A 19,619-nucleotide genomic window follows, 5' to 3' on the forward strand; every position below is an offset into this window, starting at 1 on the left:
ATTTTAACATTTAGGAAACTGTTGTGATATGTTGGCCACTGGCCCCTCCAGCAACCGAATCAGAGGAAAAGGAGGCATGGGACTCAGGATCAGCATCAAGGCAACCTGAGACCTCTGCGGGGGGGAGATGGAATGGAGCTGGGGGAGAAAGAAAGAGAGAGGGGGGAGGGAGAAACAGACAGACAGACAGACAGACAGAGGTGGAGCCTGGGCTGTCCATCAGCCCTCAGATAGAGAGTCAACAGCCGCCAGGTCTGAAGATAGCTGATGCGGAAGGAAGAGCTGGATCCAGTGCCTGACATGCAGATGCACAGATTGTATGCACATATTGTATGTAGTACAATAGACATTAGGATAAACATTTTAATATAAATAAATATGAAGAGTGAAATAGGGGAATTATGAAAAAATATGAATAAGAATTAAGCATCAATTGGAAAATTAGAGCTTGAACGATGTATTATTAAACATATAAAATATGATTAACAGTGAAATGATAAAATTAAACAATGAACAATTAGAAAATGAAAGTATGTATTTTAATGTAAACATGTGTATTAATAGACCTACACAAATTAGAGGATTGAAAAAAATAGTTGTACTTTAAATGCTTATAATGATTTTGATTTGTATTAGAAGTGTACATTGACACATTGAGTAATGAAAGAAGGAAAGATGAAACTAACATAAATAGATGTGAAGAGCTAAATAAGAGGAATATGAATAATAAAACAGTGGAAGATGGGAAATAGAAAAGAAATGTCTTTGAATATTATAGTGGTATGGTGGGAAAAAGAGTTAAAATATAGATAGAAATAAGAGGGGAATAATTGTGTGTGTGTGTGTGTGTGTACACATATTAAGATATATGAAAGAATAAGAAGGAGGTTTAGAAATTGAAGGGTGGTAGTAAGGGTATGTGTAAACAATATGAAGTAATGAAAATGAAATGTAATAATCATGAGTAATAATATTATGCTTATTTGTATTGAAATGTATGGTACCCAAGTATCACATCATTCACACATTGATATGGATAAATAAAAAACTTGCTTAAAAAAAGAAGGCAGAGGAGAGCAGTGGAAATCTGTGGGCCGATCTTTGGGAAGGAAAGGCCGTTGCTGCCAGAGAAGCCCCACCCTAGCTCTGGGGATAAAAGGCATGGGGCTGAGATGAATAGATGTGGCAGGCAACTATTCATCTCTCGGCCGGATGGACTTGTTAGCCTGTGGTGACAGAGAAACTTTTTTCCGGGGCTGCTGGTACTCCTAAGAAAGAAATCTTTGAGTTACCTTCAGAAGGTTTGTCGTGTTTGAGGAGCTGGGTCAGAACAGAAATGTTGCCTCAAGCTTTTTCCTCCTACCATTCCAAGGTAGTGGAGATTTGGTGGTGCAAGCCCTTGGACACTTAGAGATACTTTCGTAAGTCCTCTCTAGTCTGGGAGCTGCAGGTGGCCACCTTGCCAAAGTCAACCTTACACAAAGGTCTTGTGCAGCGCTTCATCCTTTCTTCCCAAATGGATTTTCTGCGCTAAGCAAAAGAATTAGAGCTCCATGTCATGACAGGGGAGAGGAAAGAAAAGCATCTGAACCTCATTTCCTTCCTTAAAATTACTTGCGTGAAGCGAGTTCACTCAAACAATACTGTAAAAGCTTTATCTGGAATTCAGCAAAATGCTTTGTTAAGCTACAACATGCTTTGTTATGCTACCAACCCAGTACTGCTGATGGAAGTTTTAATAATGTTAATTACTATTGGGAGTTACTTTGACTAATCTGGGATGAGTTATTCCATACATATACAGTACTGTGAATGATTCATTTAACATTTAACGGATTGTGTTTTTCCCATAACAAAGGCTGATCAAAACTGGAGACAAAAAGGACTTGGCCCTTGCTTCTGTGTTTATGACATAGAAATCTGATAATTTAAACATTCACCTCCATTCCAATCGACTATTTCATATGAACACTATACTCTTCTTGTGTCTAGAGAAGGTGGAGCTGTTGGCATCTGATATATAAGCTTTCTATCTGCCTATTTATACAATAGTTGATCAGAATGCTTAGCATCACAACCACCCTGCCATTTACAGCTACTTTGTATAAACATAATCCATGTTGAAAGAAAAAAGAAAGGCAAACACGCAGACCCAACTGAGCTATTGGCAGAGAGGGACAAGATTGGTTATCAGAGACATGTGACTGGCCTACCACGTTTCCTCTCAGCAAACCCACTCTCTTTGGATGGGATGGGAGATACTGGTTTATCACTGGTGCTGATTGGAGCCTCAGTTTCCTGTCTGAATGGTGTGAGTTAGACATGGTGGAGAAAGGGAAGAAATTCCATTTTTTTCCTTTGTACAGGCAAGAAAATGTATTGGGCTAGTCGTGCAATACTTTCAGCACAAATCTCTGTGGGGTATATATAATATTTATTTATTTATATTTAAAACATTTATATCGCTGCCCATCTTGACTCAAAACCATGGGAAGCTCACAACCCCAAAATAAACAATAGGACCAGGTGGCCCCACATTTAAAATGTGCCTCTTTCTTTCTTTCTTTCTTTCTTTCTTTCTTTCTTTTCTTCCTTCCTTCCTTCCTTCCTTCCTTCCTTTCTTTCTTTCTTTCTCTTTTTTCTTTTTTTCCTTCCTTCTTTCTTTCCTTCTTTCTTTCTTTCTTTCTTTCTTTCCTTTCCTTTCTTTTTTCTTTTCTTTTCCTTATATACATATACATAGACCATTTTTATAAATAACATAATTATTTGTAATGGATTTTTGAGAACAATTGCAACTGAAAAATCTAATAGATAACCTAAGTTGATTGATTGATTTATAAATACTAAATATGAAATTTGCATCTAACGGGAATGTTTTTTTTAAAGTCAAGAAATATGCACAAATCTTCAGATGAAGCATGATTTCTATATGAAATCACATTGTAGAACTGGAAATTATTATTTAAATTTTATCAAAGAACTTGACTCACAAAAAGGTCAAGAGTAGGTTTTTAAGTTAACAATCTCTCTTTTATGCCATTAAAACAATATGATTATTTATTTTACTGTATTTATGCTCCTATTCAGGAAATTACACCCACAGGAAGAAATTATCAGGAATCTGAAATGTCAGTCAGTTCATAATATTCTGCTTATGGTGCTGATTTATTGTTCTATTTCAAGTATGAAATTGTAAATGCTAGGTTGTGAATGCTAAGTTTTGTAATGATATTTAGAAAGTTGGGTATTTTGGGCTGGTTGTGTTCTCCATTCTTCAACCATAAACTGTTGCCATTTGTAGTATAGCAATAAAAGATGGGGAAAAGTCATCATAAAGCTGTAGTTCTTGTCATTGACATGTTATGAAATAATAACGAAATAATATTTTCTCATCCATGTCAATAGAATGGAATAGAATAGAATAGAATTCTTTATTGGCCAAGTGTGATTGGACCCACAAGGAATTTGTCTTTGGTGCATATGCTCTCAGTGTACATAAGGAAAATAAAAAATACATTCATGAAGAATAAAAAGATACAACACTTAGTGATAGTCAAGGTTACAAATAAGCTATCAAATTCTACTAGAAAGCAATAAAACAATATAAATTGAGAGATATAAGCAACATAGTTATAGTCTTAACTGGGGAGAGATAGATACTAGGAAGGATGAGAAGAATAATAGTAATACTTTCTTAGTAAATTATTTACAGTGGGGTTTTTTCCTGCAATTCTAATTATCCATAGAAGTCTTTGTTTTCTTGTTTGGTTGCAAAGCCAAACCAGGTAGTTATGGAGGTGCAGATGACAGACTCAATAATTCCTCTGTAGAATAGTGATTTCAACTCTTGTCAGTCTTGGCTCTTATAAAGTTAAAATAGAACTGCCTACTAACAAGAATATCATAGCAGTTGATTTGAGAGGAAATATATAGACCATGTACATGCACAAACACACACACACATACACACACACGATTAGGGAAAATAACCTTGAGGCCAATAGGTGAGACACAGAATGCATATGCCAAATGCTTCTGGGCACATGAACAGCCAAAATGTATGGCTCAATAAATATTTTAAAAACATAAAAGAGCCGCTAGAATTCTGTACAGAGAATATTTCACACATTTTCTTCTAGCCCCTTTTCTAAAAATCAAACTTTAAATGAAATTTAATTTTTAAAAGTGCGAAATAAGTTGTAAAAGAAGCTTGAAATAATTCATTTCCTGAGCATCTGCATGATACCTAAGGAGGCTGACCAAGTTTTTCAGGATGAATGACTCTGCTGCTCATATGGGTGAGATCAAGCTGCAAAGGATTGTTCAACACTTTTTGGAAACTCCCTTCTTAACTACAGTCTGATTCACCAATAGGGATGAATAATCCCCCCTGGAATGCTTTTCCAAGTACTTCCTATCCGTCTCCATGTAAGGCGGATAAATACATGGTGCTTCTTTGTTTTGCATTAGCCAGTTATTAAACACGCAAACATAGAATGGTAGAGTGGGACTACATAACCTGGTATGTTACTTAGAACAATTGGGATACAATCCAGACATTTTGAATCCCATTGACTTAATAACAGCATAAACATTTGAATTTAATTTATGCTGCATCCATATCCCTAAAGGTTTATTTCTGTTTTGAATTTTTGTCTCCCAAAATAATAATGAGAAAAAAGAAGAATAGTAAAGAAACAGCACCCATAGTGAAGAAAGCACTATGGTAATTGTATGACAACTGACTGTAAATATTCCAACCAAATACTTTACATTTTGTCTAAAAAAGAAAACCTCTCTCTATAATTAATGGGTGGATTTATTTATTTTATAGTATTCTTGTAACACAGGTCAAGACAACGTTCACAGCGGCATTTCTGATTCATAGGGTTCAATTTCCACAATTTTGTAGCAATCATCTCTATTTTCTAAAACTTTAACCCTAACAATTGAGAGACAACTAACTTCTGGGATGGAAAGACAGACTTACATTATCTATTTTTTTTCTTTTTAGCCACAGGATGATGTATATTCCATTTGTTTCTGAACTGTGTTCACATTTCCCCCTCAAGGTATTTCATGATTGCAGTATAGGTTTTCTGGAGGAGTCTGTTGACAGAATATTTATGTATGCCACTTCCTTGTAGTAATTTAGACAACTGAGAATGCAGGGACTGGATTTACTTATATCTCCAAAACACAAAGCAGAGAATGTTCTGAATACAGTTTTCCCTGGCAATGAATTATATGGGGCAATTTCTTGTGTGTCAAATAGACCAATATATTGAATATCAAGATATTTCTCACTATAGCATATGGGCCATAGGTGGCTTGATCACCTACCCCTATGGTGCCCAATTTTTGTGGCTTGGTGGCCTGGGGGAGAGGGGAACTAGGCCATGGACATGCACACAGATTCAACTTGAGAGAGTGGTGGGCTGGTGCACACATACATGTACCCACAGCTCAACTTGTGCAAATTGAGCTCCGCATGTGTGTGCACAGGTGCCAGCTTACTGCTTGTGCAAGTAAAGCTCAGTGTGCACGCCAGCCTACCGCTCATGCGGCCCAGTTGCAAATAGATCCTGGGCAGATAGTGGGCCACAACCCGGGAGTTGGGGACTCCTATTCCTATATGTCCATTTTTCCCCATTACAAAGCATATCTGAACAGATGTGAACAGAACTGTCAACTTGGTCTTGGGACAATTGAATTAAAATTAAATTATATAGATCACTGGGTGACCTTATTCACACATTACATTAAGCCGCGGTTTAAATAGCAAAGTGTTTGTTGACTAAGCATTATTTGGCTGGGTCCATGCATCATATGACTTCTCCCAATGTTTTTTCCTGACACTTAACCTATTGCCCTGGAGCTCTTTCCTCCGAGCCCTAAACAGCCAAATCCTCTTTAGTCTTTTTGAGATCAGCCAAGATCATCCAGGCAATGTCACCTACAAACACTGGTAGGCCCTTAATTAATGATGCACAACATCATCATGTACGGAAATACAGAATCAGAATGTTTTATAAAAGTAATAATGCTAACTAATTATGTTGCAGCAACGTACAGGGATATTTAACAAAATAGACTATCAGTCCTGTCGGATAATGTTGGTAGAGAGTGCAACAATGAAGTTGTAGAAATGTCAATGTCAGGAAAAGATAGGGCAACCATTAGAGATAATGATTTCAAAGGAAAAAGAATTAGACATCATGTAGGCATTCTCTTGCTGATATATCATTCACAACTGTTTTACAGTCAATGTGTTGTTTTGTCAGCCATGCCTTTTGGTGCCTTCCCTACTTGATGGTACAGTTGGACAGCATGATGTCATTTTTAGGCATTGCAGTACTTATTCTAAGGCATTTTGTGGGGGTTGATGTTGCCGTGGCAACTCAAGTTGCAACTCTGGAAGTGTGAGGGGGTGGATGCAGTTACTATTGTAGCAGTGACATTGACTTTGGGAAAAATCTTACAGCATTTTGCTATGATGAAGAACCAGAGATAGGCTGCCACGGAACCCTTGAAGATACAAAGCTCCTAGAATTACCAATTTATAGGCATCCCACAGCTATGCTGTCTCCCTAGCCTCTTTTTTGCTTTAATAAGAAAAGGCTCACCTCATCATATAATTCTATGAAATCAGAGATGATTGCAGAAGAAAACTGTTGTCTTTAAAGCACCCTAAAAAAACATAGGACACTATTAGACGCATAGACTTGTGATGTCAAAAATCATCAGATGGCAGAAGAACAGCATTGAAAGAGATGTGTGTATACCACAATGTTCTCAATCATCCTCCAAGTACAAATTTGCTGCTGGACAAGATTATATAGTTATAATGGCACAATCCAAAATAAAGGTGCGTGGACTGGTTGAAGGAGGAGATTGTCACAATTAAAGGATTGGAGGGAAGAACAGAGTTAACTCTGTTAACTTTTAAAGAGAGAACCAAACAAACGCAAAATATATGAATTAGGACTGATTTATGCTCAGTGGGGAGGAAAAAGAAAGGCCACAGCTGACTGCATCATTGAACAGGAACACTGCATTATGCATTTTATTGCAAGTCCCAATTGTGTAAATGTAATACCTCCAATTTCCTGTTATTTTGCTATGCTTTAGAAAAGTTCTTTTGACATCCAGTACAGTCATCATTGCTGAATTCACTTAAAATAATAAAGAAGAATAGAAATGTAGAGTAGCAGAGAGTGTTTTAAGATAGAGAAGCTTTAGGCCAAAAATAAATAAAATAAAATAGAAATTACAACACGTTTTCATCAATTCCAAAGTGATAAAGTAACAATAGTGAAACTTATCCAGTTTACAGTCATGACCCGACAAAAGCAGGAACGTCATAAGCGCGCCGACAAAACCGCGGCACTAAAACCGCAATGTCAAAAGCACGTCGACAACAGCGCGCCGACAGAAGCGCGATTTAAGTTAAGGTAAGGTTTAGGGTTAGGTTTAGGGTTAGGTTTAGGGTTAGGGTTAGGGTTAGGTTTAGGGTTAGGGTTAGGGTTAGGTTTAGGTTTAGGGTTAGGGTTAGGTTACAGCGTGCTTCTGTCGGCGCGCTGTTGTCGGCGCGCTTCAGGGCTCATTCGTCGCTCATTCGTCGCACGGTTTTGTCGGCGCGGTTTTGTCACTGCGGTTTAGTCAGGCGCCCTTTTGTCGTTCGCGCATTTGTGGTGGAACCGTTTACAGTTACATTCTTCATAATAGCATCCTCTTGTTTTATTCCTTGTTTCCTTAAAACGCTAAATGATCACCAAACATTTCTTTACTTTGACAAAATTACATTATTTTGCAGAAATTTCATTAACTACAGTAGCAAAGGAGCATTGAATAAGGGATTCTACTTCACATTTCTACAAAGGGCAGACAGTAATATGTATGGAATGGGCAGATTACTTCATATATGTGAGACTGGCCTTTTTCTATTTGTTCCTCTCTTTTGCATGGAATAATAATAAAGTCCCCCCCTACAGTTTTCAGGTGTCAAAATTATGAGAAAGCCCATGGCCAACGTTCTTTTGGAATTCAGTGCGATGATCAAAGGGGAGTGCAAAACTTTAAAATTGTGTGTAAAATAAAATTAAGAGAATATTGCATGAATATTCATTTTAGTAAGATTAATTATTAGTATTTTAAGATACTTTATGTTGTTTAAAATTAAGAGAGATAGTCTTATTGTTATCTTTGTACTAAAAGAAAGCCAGAGGTCATCTTATAAATTAGTTTGATAGAGGTTTTTATTTTTGGTCACTTTCCATTTGCTTTGTTATTCCCTTTCCCTTTTATATTGGTTCGTATTTTAATCTTTGATGTTGACATTTAATAAATTGTAAAAAAATAAAATAAAATTCTAGGCATGGACACTTGGGAAGTCACAGATTATTTTAGGTTCAGCTTTTAACTGATGGTTTCTGATTATTATCTGAAAGATTAATTCCTTTAGCTTCTCTCTTATATTAAATCTTAACTGGGACATTCAAATCACATGAAAATGCATATAACTTGTGTCATGTACTTTTAATGTTCCCTATAATGTATTAGATTATCAAATACATTTTCCCCCTCCAGGTGACTCTCCTCATTGACATATGGCAACCAGTTTATTTGAATATACACTGTTTATTGAGTATTTCAGCATGCAAATAACTAGGCAGCATATCTTTGTAAATTTATGGGGTTGTCATCTGAACACATGAGAAAATTTTAATATTGAAGAGGAATTGGGAAGTATATTGTTGGGAAAAATAATTTATAAAGGACAGTATGAGAGTCAACCAGCAGGACTTCAGTTTAAGAGACTGTTTTACTTGATAAATTGTAGTTAAACAGCAAAATGAGGATAATTCCATACAATCAATGAGGCAACTGAGCATAATTTTATCAAGAATGAAATAAGCAAGACTTTTCACAGTTCACATTTTTTCACATTAAAGCATTCTTTTGTCTGTGTTATTACAAAGCTGGGCTAGGCATGCTCTACCCCCCCTTTTTTTGGAGACTGGTGGGGCGTGTTCTTTGCCAGGAACAGTCGAATGGCAGTCAGTCTGATAGCAAATGGAAATATCTTTGCATTGGAGATCAGCGATGAAGAAAGTCATTTTATTAAGTGTCACTCTTTCTAGATACATTTTTCCCCCTGTAGGTTTCTTCAAGTAGGCCTAGGACAGTGGTGACAAGCCTATAGCACTTGTGCCAGAGGTGGCACTCAGAGCCCTCTCTGTGGGCACATGCCATGGTATGTGTACTATCACCCCAGCCCAGCTCCATCGGTGGAGAGAGGGAGAGAGGGAAAGAGAGGGGGGGGGGAAGAGAGAGGGTGGGAGAGAAATTTTATTACAAAACTTTTTCTTTTTTATTATTGCTAAACGTAATATTTAAAAAATAGGGGGAAAATGAAGGGGCATAAAAGTACATTTATCACGTTTTTCTTAGAACAATTAGCTGAATTCTCCCTTGTTTATCATTATTTTATTATCATTAATCATATTATCATTAATAATGAGGTAAAACCTCAGTATTCAGGTTAAATTGCCGTATTGGTACTTTGCGATAAATAAGTGGGTTTTGGCTTGAAGTTTGGGCACTCTGTTTCTAAAAGGTTTGCCATCACTGGCCTATGATTTATCAACACAGAAATGAGATATATCATTGGTGGGATTCAAATAATTTAACAACCGGTTCTCTGCCCTAATTATTTCTTCCAATAAGCAGTTCACCAAACTGCTCAGAACGTTAACAACCAGTTCTCCCGAAGTGGTGTGAACTAGCTGAATCCCACCGCTAGGTATACTGGAAATATTGTTCCATAGCACATACTTGGAAAGAAAACTAAATGAATGAGCAGGCTTCACGTAAAAGACTGTAAAACTTGGGTTTCATAAGGATTCCTTAATTCAGAGATAGGAAGACTTTTGGTCTGTAAGACTATCTCTTTTTTTAAAAAATTAGAGCACTGATATCAACTAACCAGAGATTGATGCAAAATATATTAAAGAACACTTAATATCCCAAGATGTTTTTGTTTCAGAAATATGATTTGGGAGGGTAACTTTCTATTGGTTTTATAGTTAAAAAACAGATGAGTCAGAAACCATTCGCTGGTCTACTAGTATTCAGAGCAGCTCTAAATACCACTGATTTTCCCCTACCATTATCTACCCCAAAGCTTTGAAAAAAACGAGTCTCTTTCAAGTTAGTCTATTCTTGGAGTCTAAAATGTGAAATTTTTGGTAGCAATGCCAAATTGTTTCCTTATTTTCCTGTGTTCTTTTGGAACATGTTTCACTACCCAGTGATTTCCTCGTGGTTTCCCATCCAGTTACTAGCCAGATCTGACACTGCTTGTTTTCCGAGATCAGCCGAGCAATTATTAAGCGCTGCTACCCGCATTTAACAATACAGGTGTTAGGATCTGTCACAGGTTAAATGTTATTTGGGGACAGAAAGTAGCTGCCCTACGAGGTAATGCTCAAAGGCTGGATGGATGGAAACAGCGGGTTATCGGTCCGCACTCCGCAAGGAGCAAATACACTGCAGAAGCAGACGTAGGTTGCTCGGCATAGCCGGAGGGAGAATCGCCAGGCAAACGGGGATCCCCATCGGCTCCCAGGACCTTAACATCCGGGTCTCACCCGTTCCAAGCAGCTATTTACGCAATTCCTCGCAGGGCGGGAGGGAGCGCGAGAGCGAGCGTGCGCGCACGCACGCACGCGCGACAGTCTTCTCTCGCTCCCCCCTCCCTTCTCTCGCAAGTTACAATCGTTTAATCGGGCGGGCACGAGCAGAAGTGTTATCCTCGTTCTGACTCGTTTACTCTTCAGCCGCACGGTTCGGATTGGTCGACCGGGTCGAAGGCGGGCTCTAAGAACCCTCTTTTGGCGGACTATTGGGCGGCAGGCGCAAACCTCGTCCCGCGATTGGCCAAGAGTCGGGCAGGGGCTTGATGCGGGGGGAGAAGCCATTGGCTGGAAAGTAGGTTAGTGGTGCGACGTTCAGCGGCAAGCCAGGCGGAAAGTAGGTCAGGTAGAGGGGTTGCTGGTGCCGGCCGTCGTTTGCCTGGGCTACGCCGGCAAGGCGCTGCGAGAAGTGGCCACGGACGAGACCCCCCCCTCCTTCTCCTTCTAAGCACGGTGAAGACCAGGAGGGGGCGGAGGGCTGCTGCTACCTGCAGCCGGGCTGGCAAGAAGGGATCGGGGCGGCGGCGTTGAAGGAGAGGCGAGGCGGTGGAGGAGATTCCCCTTTGGTGCCCGCGCGCGACCAAGGGGATTCCTCGTTTGGAACGTTCCCGGGCAGGTTGGGGACGGGAGGGGGACTTCTGCCGAGGGGGTTCCCGTGCCGGCTGCATTCTGCTTCGGTCTTCTCTCCCTTGGACAGGTGGGCGGAGGAAGCGAGGCAGCGCAGGTTTGTAATGAGCACGTTGTTTTTTGGGTGGGAGCCCACGGACGGGAGAACCGAGGGCAGGGGAAGTTTTCAGGATAAGGTTTCAGGTGCGGCGAGTCTTTTGGGGGAGGAGAGAGGGGTGGCGGTGGTGTTTCCCGTGGCTTCCCCGGTCTTGGGCACGACGGGGAAGACGTTTCCTCCTTGGGGGGCGGGTGTCTCCGGAGGCATGATCGGGGCGACCCCCTCGGGAAAGGCGTGGGGAGGGGAACGGGGAACGGGGGTAGGTAGGGGGAGGAATCCATGCTTAGGTAGAAAAAGAAGGGTCCCTTTTCCCTCTGGCTTCTATCGCGGGGCATTTGCTCTGGAGAGATGTGGAAGTGAAATTAGATGCTCTTCCTCTTGATTGGAGAGCAGGAAACAGCGTTTATTTACATAGGGTTGTCCTTAAAAAACCTGTAGCCTTGCAGTGGCAGCTCCGTGCCGGGTTGTTGTTTCTCTCTCTCTCTCTCTCTCTTTTTGTTTCAAACCAAAATCCGATCCGATATACCTGGGGTGGAATTTGACGTCGGAACATGTCAACCCCCCCCCCCCCGTCCCGGTTTACTCCCTTCTCTCTTTTCCCTCTTTATTTTGGGAACCGGACTTGCTGAAAACTCAGCTTCTAGGAAAGCTCTATTTGACCTTTTAATGTTTCGGAGTGGAAATTACGGCAAACGTTAGGCGTTCATTCGTAAGCGTGTGAAAAGACAGATACGCGGGGAGTCGAGGAGAGAGAAAAAGAGGAAAGAGAGAACGGGCTCGGTTTCCCTAAGAAGGAAACCTGTTTATGAAATTGGGAGTGAAGTCCTGGTGATATTCATCTGGACGTAACTTTCTGGTAATTGAACATGAGTCACTTTTCTGGATTCTGGTGCTTTAATTTTTTTTCCTATGAAAAGAGATTTCAGCTATGTGTTAATGGAGTCTTCTCTGGTTTAGATTTATAAGTAAATCTCATGATGTTATAATAGATAAAATATTTCTCTGAACTACTAACAGTTTAATGAAGACCGCATGTATGTGGTTCTTGCTTTTGGTGCATGCCTATCGCAACCACATTTTCTTTTTAAAAAACTTGACACATCAGGCAATATTCCATCATTTCTTTAATGCAGAACTTGATGCATAATTATATATGTTTCACGGTATCACTGAGCATAAGTTTACCTCATTTCAGCCTCATGATAAAATAAAGCCTGAGTGAGCTTGGTTTAAAAAGTAAAGCCCCAAACAAGCGGTTAAATTATTTTTAAAAATGAGGGCATTAAAATGTCTAGAATGGAAAGAAAATTATTGCGTTACTATTTATGAAATTTCCATCATAAGCCTAACAATGTATTCTTTTATGTATTTGGAAGAATTCCTGCTGTGTTTAAGGAGACCTTATTAAGCATTGCTTCCTGAAATTTATTGGCAAGATGAGCTTTTAAAGGTTAACATAATAATTTGAAATCTAATCTTGGTGTCTGAATGGTTTGAACTTTGAAGTAATTGGTGCTCTCCTGAGCATGGTTGCTTGTACAAGTGTTTCATACCCAACTGAGTAACATCATAGTTTGGACTCCCCCTCCCCCCAAAAGCTCTGAAGGACCAGTATCCCTTTTAAAAGTGATAACATAGAAACATCCATTTCCTCTTTGTTTCCCTTGTTTTGAAATACTCTTTCTAAGTGTTTTCTTGCATCCATCTCTCTCTCTCTCTCTCTCCTTCCCTCCCTCCCTCCCTCCTTCCTCTTTTCTCTGAACTGTTAGAATTCTTTTAGATTAATTTTCTTCCACATACACAAATACTCAGGGCAACTGTAAATAAAGTCTTCATTGTGGAGTCTCAGAGGTGCTCTCTAAGCTTGGTTGTTTGCTTGCCAACTAGGTAGCATCATCACTGCTAGTGAGTGTTGATTTGTTTCCTGTTTATATACAGTAGCTTTCCTCCCCTGCCACCAGTCATCAATAGATATATAAAGATAAATCACTTTTACACACCATTCAAAAGAAACAATATGCTAAGAAGGAAAGAAAAAGATAAAAACACATCCTCTCCAGCAACCAACCTCCAGATAAGTGGGAATTAACACTGGACAAACAGTACATGAATCAAGAAATGCCAAGGAGAAAGCCATACTTCCATGAACACTGGCATTGTAATTAAATAGGGAGCAAACCCCATGCTCACTAGCATTGTGGGACTAGAATATAATTCAGTCCAAGAAGTTCTTTTGATTGTTAATATGCCATACTTAAGAGCTTCATTTCTGGGGCAAAATGTATAATAATGGGAGTTTTGGAAACAGACATCACAAAATATGCCCTTGGCTATCTTGCTCAGACAAAGAATATTAGGAGGAGCCTCAAATGCAAATACACCTCAATATGTGGTTAGGAATTCATTTGTAAGCAAGGTCCTTTCTAAGCACAAAATCAAGTTAATGAGATATATGATATCCTTGGTCCACATAATGCAGGGAGTTTTCCTTTCAGTGGAAGTAATTATGCCACGATTCAGTGATTATTAATAAGTTGGTTGCTTTAGTTTTTGCTTTATACCGTATCAGAAAACCTTTGACCCAATGGGGCCATTGTTTCAGAAATATTTCCTTGCCAGATTCCTCAATTAATTCAACAATGGCAGAGGTTCTCATATATTGTCTTCACAAGAGAAGTTCTTTAAAAACACGGGAAATATTCAGAGAAGCATCTATCTTAAAAATAGCCCATGTTGAACTGTATAGCACAGTCAATATCCAGAGTTGACCACAGGAAATGTTTTATAAAATTTGGCCAATTTTATTTCAGTAAGGGTTACAGGTTCCTAATTTTGGATGCATTCTATAAGTTAGCCTATTTGGGGTACCTTGGTTCAAAACTTGTCTCATAAAGTACCATTTTGCTCAGTTAAAGGTTAAACACAGAGCTTTAATATATACCATAGTGTTATATGATAGATATCAGACAAGGATACCATTATTGTAGCTCTATACACAATTCATCCCCCAGTGAATTTAACAAAATTTATTTTTTTATACAACTCGGTTGCAGATAATGACCCACAAAATATAGTTTTTAAAATGCCAGCCATATGACAAGCAAATTAGTGGGTGGGTATTTTTTTAAAGAGAAACACCACATGTATTTCAAAACTATTGTAGTTGGGGGTCACGTGTGTTGGTTTCATTACTGTTCTCACTGACAATAATACCAAATAAGGACCTGAGGATGAACTGTGCATCCACTTCCCACATAATAGGATCCTGAATATGCTTGTTCAGATTAAAAACATTTTCATAGCAACAAAGTATTTTGATTTCAATGCTAAGAAAATACAATATTTCTGCAATTAAAACACTGCTTTAACTGAATCTCATATGATAATTTTTGATGCATAGGCTTCTGGTATAAACTCATAATTAGAGAGGTACCTGTATTAAAATTAGTGTTAATTACTTACAAAGAAGTATGTCCAAGACTATGTCCAAATAAAAAAAGATAACCTTGACATTATGCCTAACATTATCTGTTGTAGCCATATTACTTCCAAACAACAGATTTAATTACTATGAATACCTGCTCAAACTCTGGATTTATAAATTAGAATATAGTACAGCAAATAAGTGCAATGTAATTACTTAAACTAACTTTTAGTTTATCTAAAATTTTGCATTGCTTCATAAAATGTTCATGGTTGGAATAGGAATGATTGTTGAAAATATGCACTGAAGTAATCTAGGTTTAAGATAGTTTTGGTCAACTTTGTCAACTGTATGAGAAAGATGGAAATATGTTGAGCCCAAATTATGATGGCTAAGAATTCTTTTAATGAAAATACAACAAGAGTTGGAATGTAACTAATATATTTTACTAGACATTCTCAAAACTGTTTTTGAGCAGTAATTGCAAGACAAGAAGCCCCCCCCCCCCAAATTATCCACTGGTCATGAAAGGAGAAGTACAGTCCCATCAAAGACCACCAGTGGTAACATCCCAAACCTTGAAGGGTCCAACAGCAACAGTAACTCAGCCATTTTAGGAGAGAGCTGAGGTCTGCTTTGCTCCACCCAGACCGAAATAGCCTCCAGATACTGGATCTGTATATTGACAGATTCACCTGTGAGGCTCAGGGTTGCGGCGTAGAGCTAGGTATCATCACTATACTGATAATACAGAACTTCACACTAGTAAAAGATCTCATCCAATGGTGTTGAACAGGAGAGGGGAAAGTGTTGAGACTTGAAGCATTCCACATAAGAATGCCTCATAGCCGTGATCTCTTTTCCCTGTACCACCAACCACTGAGGAAGAATGTGAATCACTGGAACGCACTGCCTCCCATTCCTAAACTACAGCCAGGACAGAAGGATACTATGGTCAACAGTATTGAAAGCCACTCCAAGATCAAGACGCACTAGGAAGGATGCATCAATTAATGCATCATCCTCATGCTGCTCTGCCAAAAGTCATCAACAAGTGTGAACTGTGCTGTCTCTGTACAGGATCCTGGCCTGAAATCAGACTGAAATGGTCGAGATAATCTCTTTCCTCCAAGAACCTTTGTAACTCATCTGGCCAGCTTTTTTACAAACTTCCTCAAGAAGAGAAGAATGGAAATTGGCTAATAATTGTTGAACTGGGAAGGGTTCAGTGATGACCTCTTGAAGTGGAGAGTGTACCATTGCTTCCTTCAAGGTCTGATAAGAACATCCCCTCTCTCAAAGAGGCTGAAACCAGTGCATGAACCCACCATGTGGTCATCTCCCAGATTTCTTTAATAACCCAGGAGAGCCAGCATTTAACAAACAGGTGGCTGAACTAATAAACAGAAAAACCATATCCATTTCCTTGGATACAGCAGAATCAAATTCAGTCCAGATAGCATCACAAGATCGTCTTTTGGACATGCCTCGTTGGAATCTAACTGAGCGATTTTGTCTGAGTGGTTTTGTAGGAATGTTCCTCAGTGTGGCTTTGCAGATAATTCCATGCATTCCCCACCCCCTGAACAGCTTACCCGAAACAAGGCCATTGGACAGCTGTCAGGAGATAAAACAGGATGGAGGAGTAGCAACTTCTCACTATCCTTACAATGTAGACTCCCACTTCTGTTTTGTTGGATACACTCTTTGACTTTCTCACACATTATTCTAGGCATCACTAGCATATCACCTCCTGAAACTCCTCAGAAAACCAAGGGCGACTCTCTGATTGGTGGATAGAAAGAGGTTGCATAGGAGCAGTCTGATCTAAGGTGTCTGTCACATGCCTATGCCAGGCTAAACCCAAGGTCTCAGCCAAACTGTCTTGATAAAAAACCCAAGCTCCTTCTGAGACCCAAAATGGTCCATCAGTCGCCTGGGGTGGGCCTATATGTTAGGTCCTGTCAGATAACAGAAGTGGTAGATTATATATAGTAGTGATTGAGGCTACAATGTTTACCTACTTAAATAAAAATAAATTCTACTTTTGAATACAAATATATCTGATTGCTGAGCGTGAAAAGAATTCTCTTTACTTGAATGTAGTTATATATTTTGACAGTAATTTCATCTATTCTGCTAACAACCAGTACGTTATGGCTATTATGTGAAGAGAATAGGAAAAAAGTACTGCATTAGTGACCTTATTCTCTTACACAACACACTATAGAGAACAGTCCCTGGCATAGTTCAGATTCTCCTTGGAACTAAAGAGAATACAATATATAAATGGGCATGTTTGAAAAGATCAAAAAAATTCCTCCTCCACATTCACAAATGAGAGGAAAAGTTAATCGCTTACTGAGGTAAATTCGTGGAAAAATCAGTAATTTCTCACACCCCCTGAAGCGAAATATCTGTAGGTACATACTTAGTATGATTAAGCTGTCACTGACTGCACATCTCTTTTTTATGTACAGAATTCCAAAAACTAATTGTTTCTCATTGTCAGGAATTCCAGCTGTGCTTCCTTCTTCAGGAGTTGCCTCTTAAAATATCATTGGATAGTGACAGTATAGTGCTTATATCTTGATTTGTCATGGAGAACCATTAACTGCAGGAGCATTCATCTTGATAATTCATTAACTTGATTTACATAAATGTGTTGACAAAGCTTTTGCCATTATTTTTTCCTGATTTTTTTTGCCCAGCTTAATATTATGACAGTCCATGGCATTTCAAAAAGGTGAGATAATATTCAAAGAATAACTTCTAGTTTATTTGGATTATACACCTGGAGAAAAAGATTTGCTGAATGAGCAGTTGTGTGTTATTGTTTTTGTGACCTGACCGTAACCAAGGGGTGGGGGTTTTTTTGTTTTGTTTTTTACATTGAAACAAGTCACTTCCAGTTGATCTTTTTTTTCACATAACAGCCTCAATAATTTTTAGATGCTGTACATGAACGCTATAACCTTTTCAACCTCATGCTATTTGAGAAGCTTGGTATTAAGAATTTCAACAGCCCTAAGATGTTTCCAAGTCAGCTGTACAAGCTGGAACAACTTGTGATATTGGTTTGATGCCATGCTGTAGTGTTCTAATTGATTTCTAGTAGGAACTATGCCATTACGCTTATCCTGAAGCAAACAATATTATCAATGAGTGGCATTAACAGTTCTAAAATTCTTGTAACTTCAGTCACAATTCAGTGAAGCTTACTCAGAGACAAAACTTAAATAAATTATACAAGTCAGATTATCTAGTCAGAAGAAAATCTTCAGGTCAGCTGGAACTGGAACTGACCTCAAGTAGATCTTATGACTTTTTTTGAAGATTACTACAAGTCTCATTATTCCCACTGAACAATGTTTATCCTGGCTTGCAATACAGTAATAAGAAATTTGGTTCCAATTACTTAAAATGCATCATGTGACAAGGCTGCAGTGGAAGGCTTGTAAAATTCTGGCAATAGAAAATGATCATTATTTAGTTTAAAATGCAGCTTTGAGCTCTTTGAAGGAAATATCAAACAAAGCACCATATCTAATGTGGCAGAAAAATAAAGCATTTGCCTAGCTTTCTTTTCCATGTGCTTTTGGTTCAGAGAATATATGTTTCAAAAATCCTCCAGGAATTACTTTTTTTAAATCTCAATATATATTCAAGTTTAAAACCTCTTTAAAGACAAACATTCAGTGATATCCACTTGATTTATATCCCGCCTTAGAGGAAAGTAGATGTGTGGAGTTTGCCATGTTATATTTTCAGTCCCAGTAAGGACTGAAAGACAGAAACTGCCCCAAAATTTTATTTATTCTCCAAAGTAAAATTAGGAATGTGCCACAATGTAATGGATAAAATAGATTTGCCCGTGTGTATGAATTCTACTGGGTTTAGAAAGATGATTTAGGAAGCTTCATTAAATGGGCCTAATATATTCTAAATCAAATTCTTTATTTATCAAAACTTTTAAAAGTGACAGCATTTTTTAAAAACGTATTGAAGTGTACTTTGTGTGTACTGGAATGCTAAAATAGGGTTGAAAAAGTAGAAATAATTCCTTGATTTTTATTTTGCTTTGGAAGCAGTTGCTATGAGGCACGTATGAATTATTATTCCAATTTGTTACAGCTTACTTGGTATTTTATTGACTACTTGATAAGCATAATCTGTATGCAATAAATGTTGCTTTGCCTCTTGTTTGTTTGTTTGTTTATTGGATTTATATGCCACTCTTCTCCCAAAGGACTTAGGATGGCGTACAACATTAAAAAAAAACACATATTACAAAAGTTAAAAAAAAATGTCATTCTTGTTTTGCTTAAGCCAATAAAAATAAAGATGTCAAGGCCATTTATCAGTTGTAATGTTTGATCTTAGTACATAACAGCCTAGCTGTTGGAAGTGTACTACAGTTTCTTGTAGTACACTACAGCTTTGGTTTTATCTCTCTTTTTCTTGTCCTCATAATCTGTTTTTATAAGTAATTCAACATGGAACATGGATTAAGTGTGAAATATGGAATGTTTATGACAACTTGCTGAAGTAGAAAATAAACCAAACTCTTTCTCCTTGTGGATTTATTTTGGTGCTGTTCTGGCAATGCAGTGACTTCTCTGCTATAGTTGATATTCTCATTGTGCTTTCTTCAGAGGGGTATTTAGAAAGCAGCACAGGGAAGATACGAGCATAAGAAGGAAATAGCTGTGGAAAGTGTTAGATATTGAGGAAGCATGCTGATTAGGGGTCAGGTCAAACAAAGTTGATTGAG

General features: G+C 38.4%; 1 protein-coding gene across 3 annotated transcripts in view; it reads left to right on the plus strand.

Annotated features, from left to right (window-relative positions):
* Positions 1-10,991: 10,991 nt before the first annotated feature.
* ARNTL (aryl hydrocarbon receptor nuclear translocator like) overlaps positions 10,992-19,619 on the plus strand; it is a 69,900-nt gene continuing 61,272 nt past the window's right edge. For 2 of the 3 annotated variants that reach the window (XM_032223697.1, XM_032223713.1), the window contains exon 1: positions 10,992-11,421. The gene's annotated coding sequence lies outside the window, so the exon portion shown is untranslated. The remainder of the gene's footprint in view (positions 11,422-19,619) is intronic. The other variant, XM_032223705.1, reaches the window with a different exon arrangement.

Source organism: Thamnophis elegans, chromosome 1 (genome assembly GCF_009769535.1).
Source record: "Thamnophis elegans isolate rThaEle1 chromosome 1, rThaEle1.pri, whole genome shotgun sequence".
NCBI classification, from domain to species: Eukaryota; Metazoa; Chordata; class Lepidosauria; order Squamata; family Colubridae; genus Thamnophis; species Thamnophis elegans.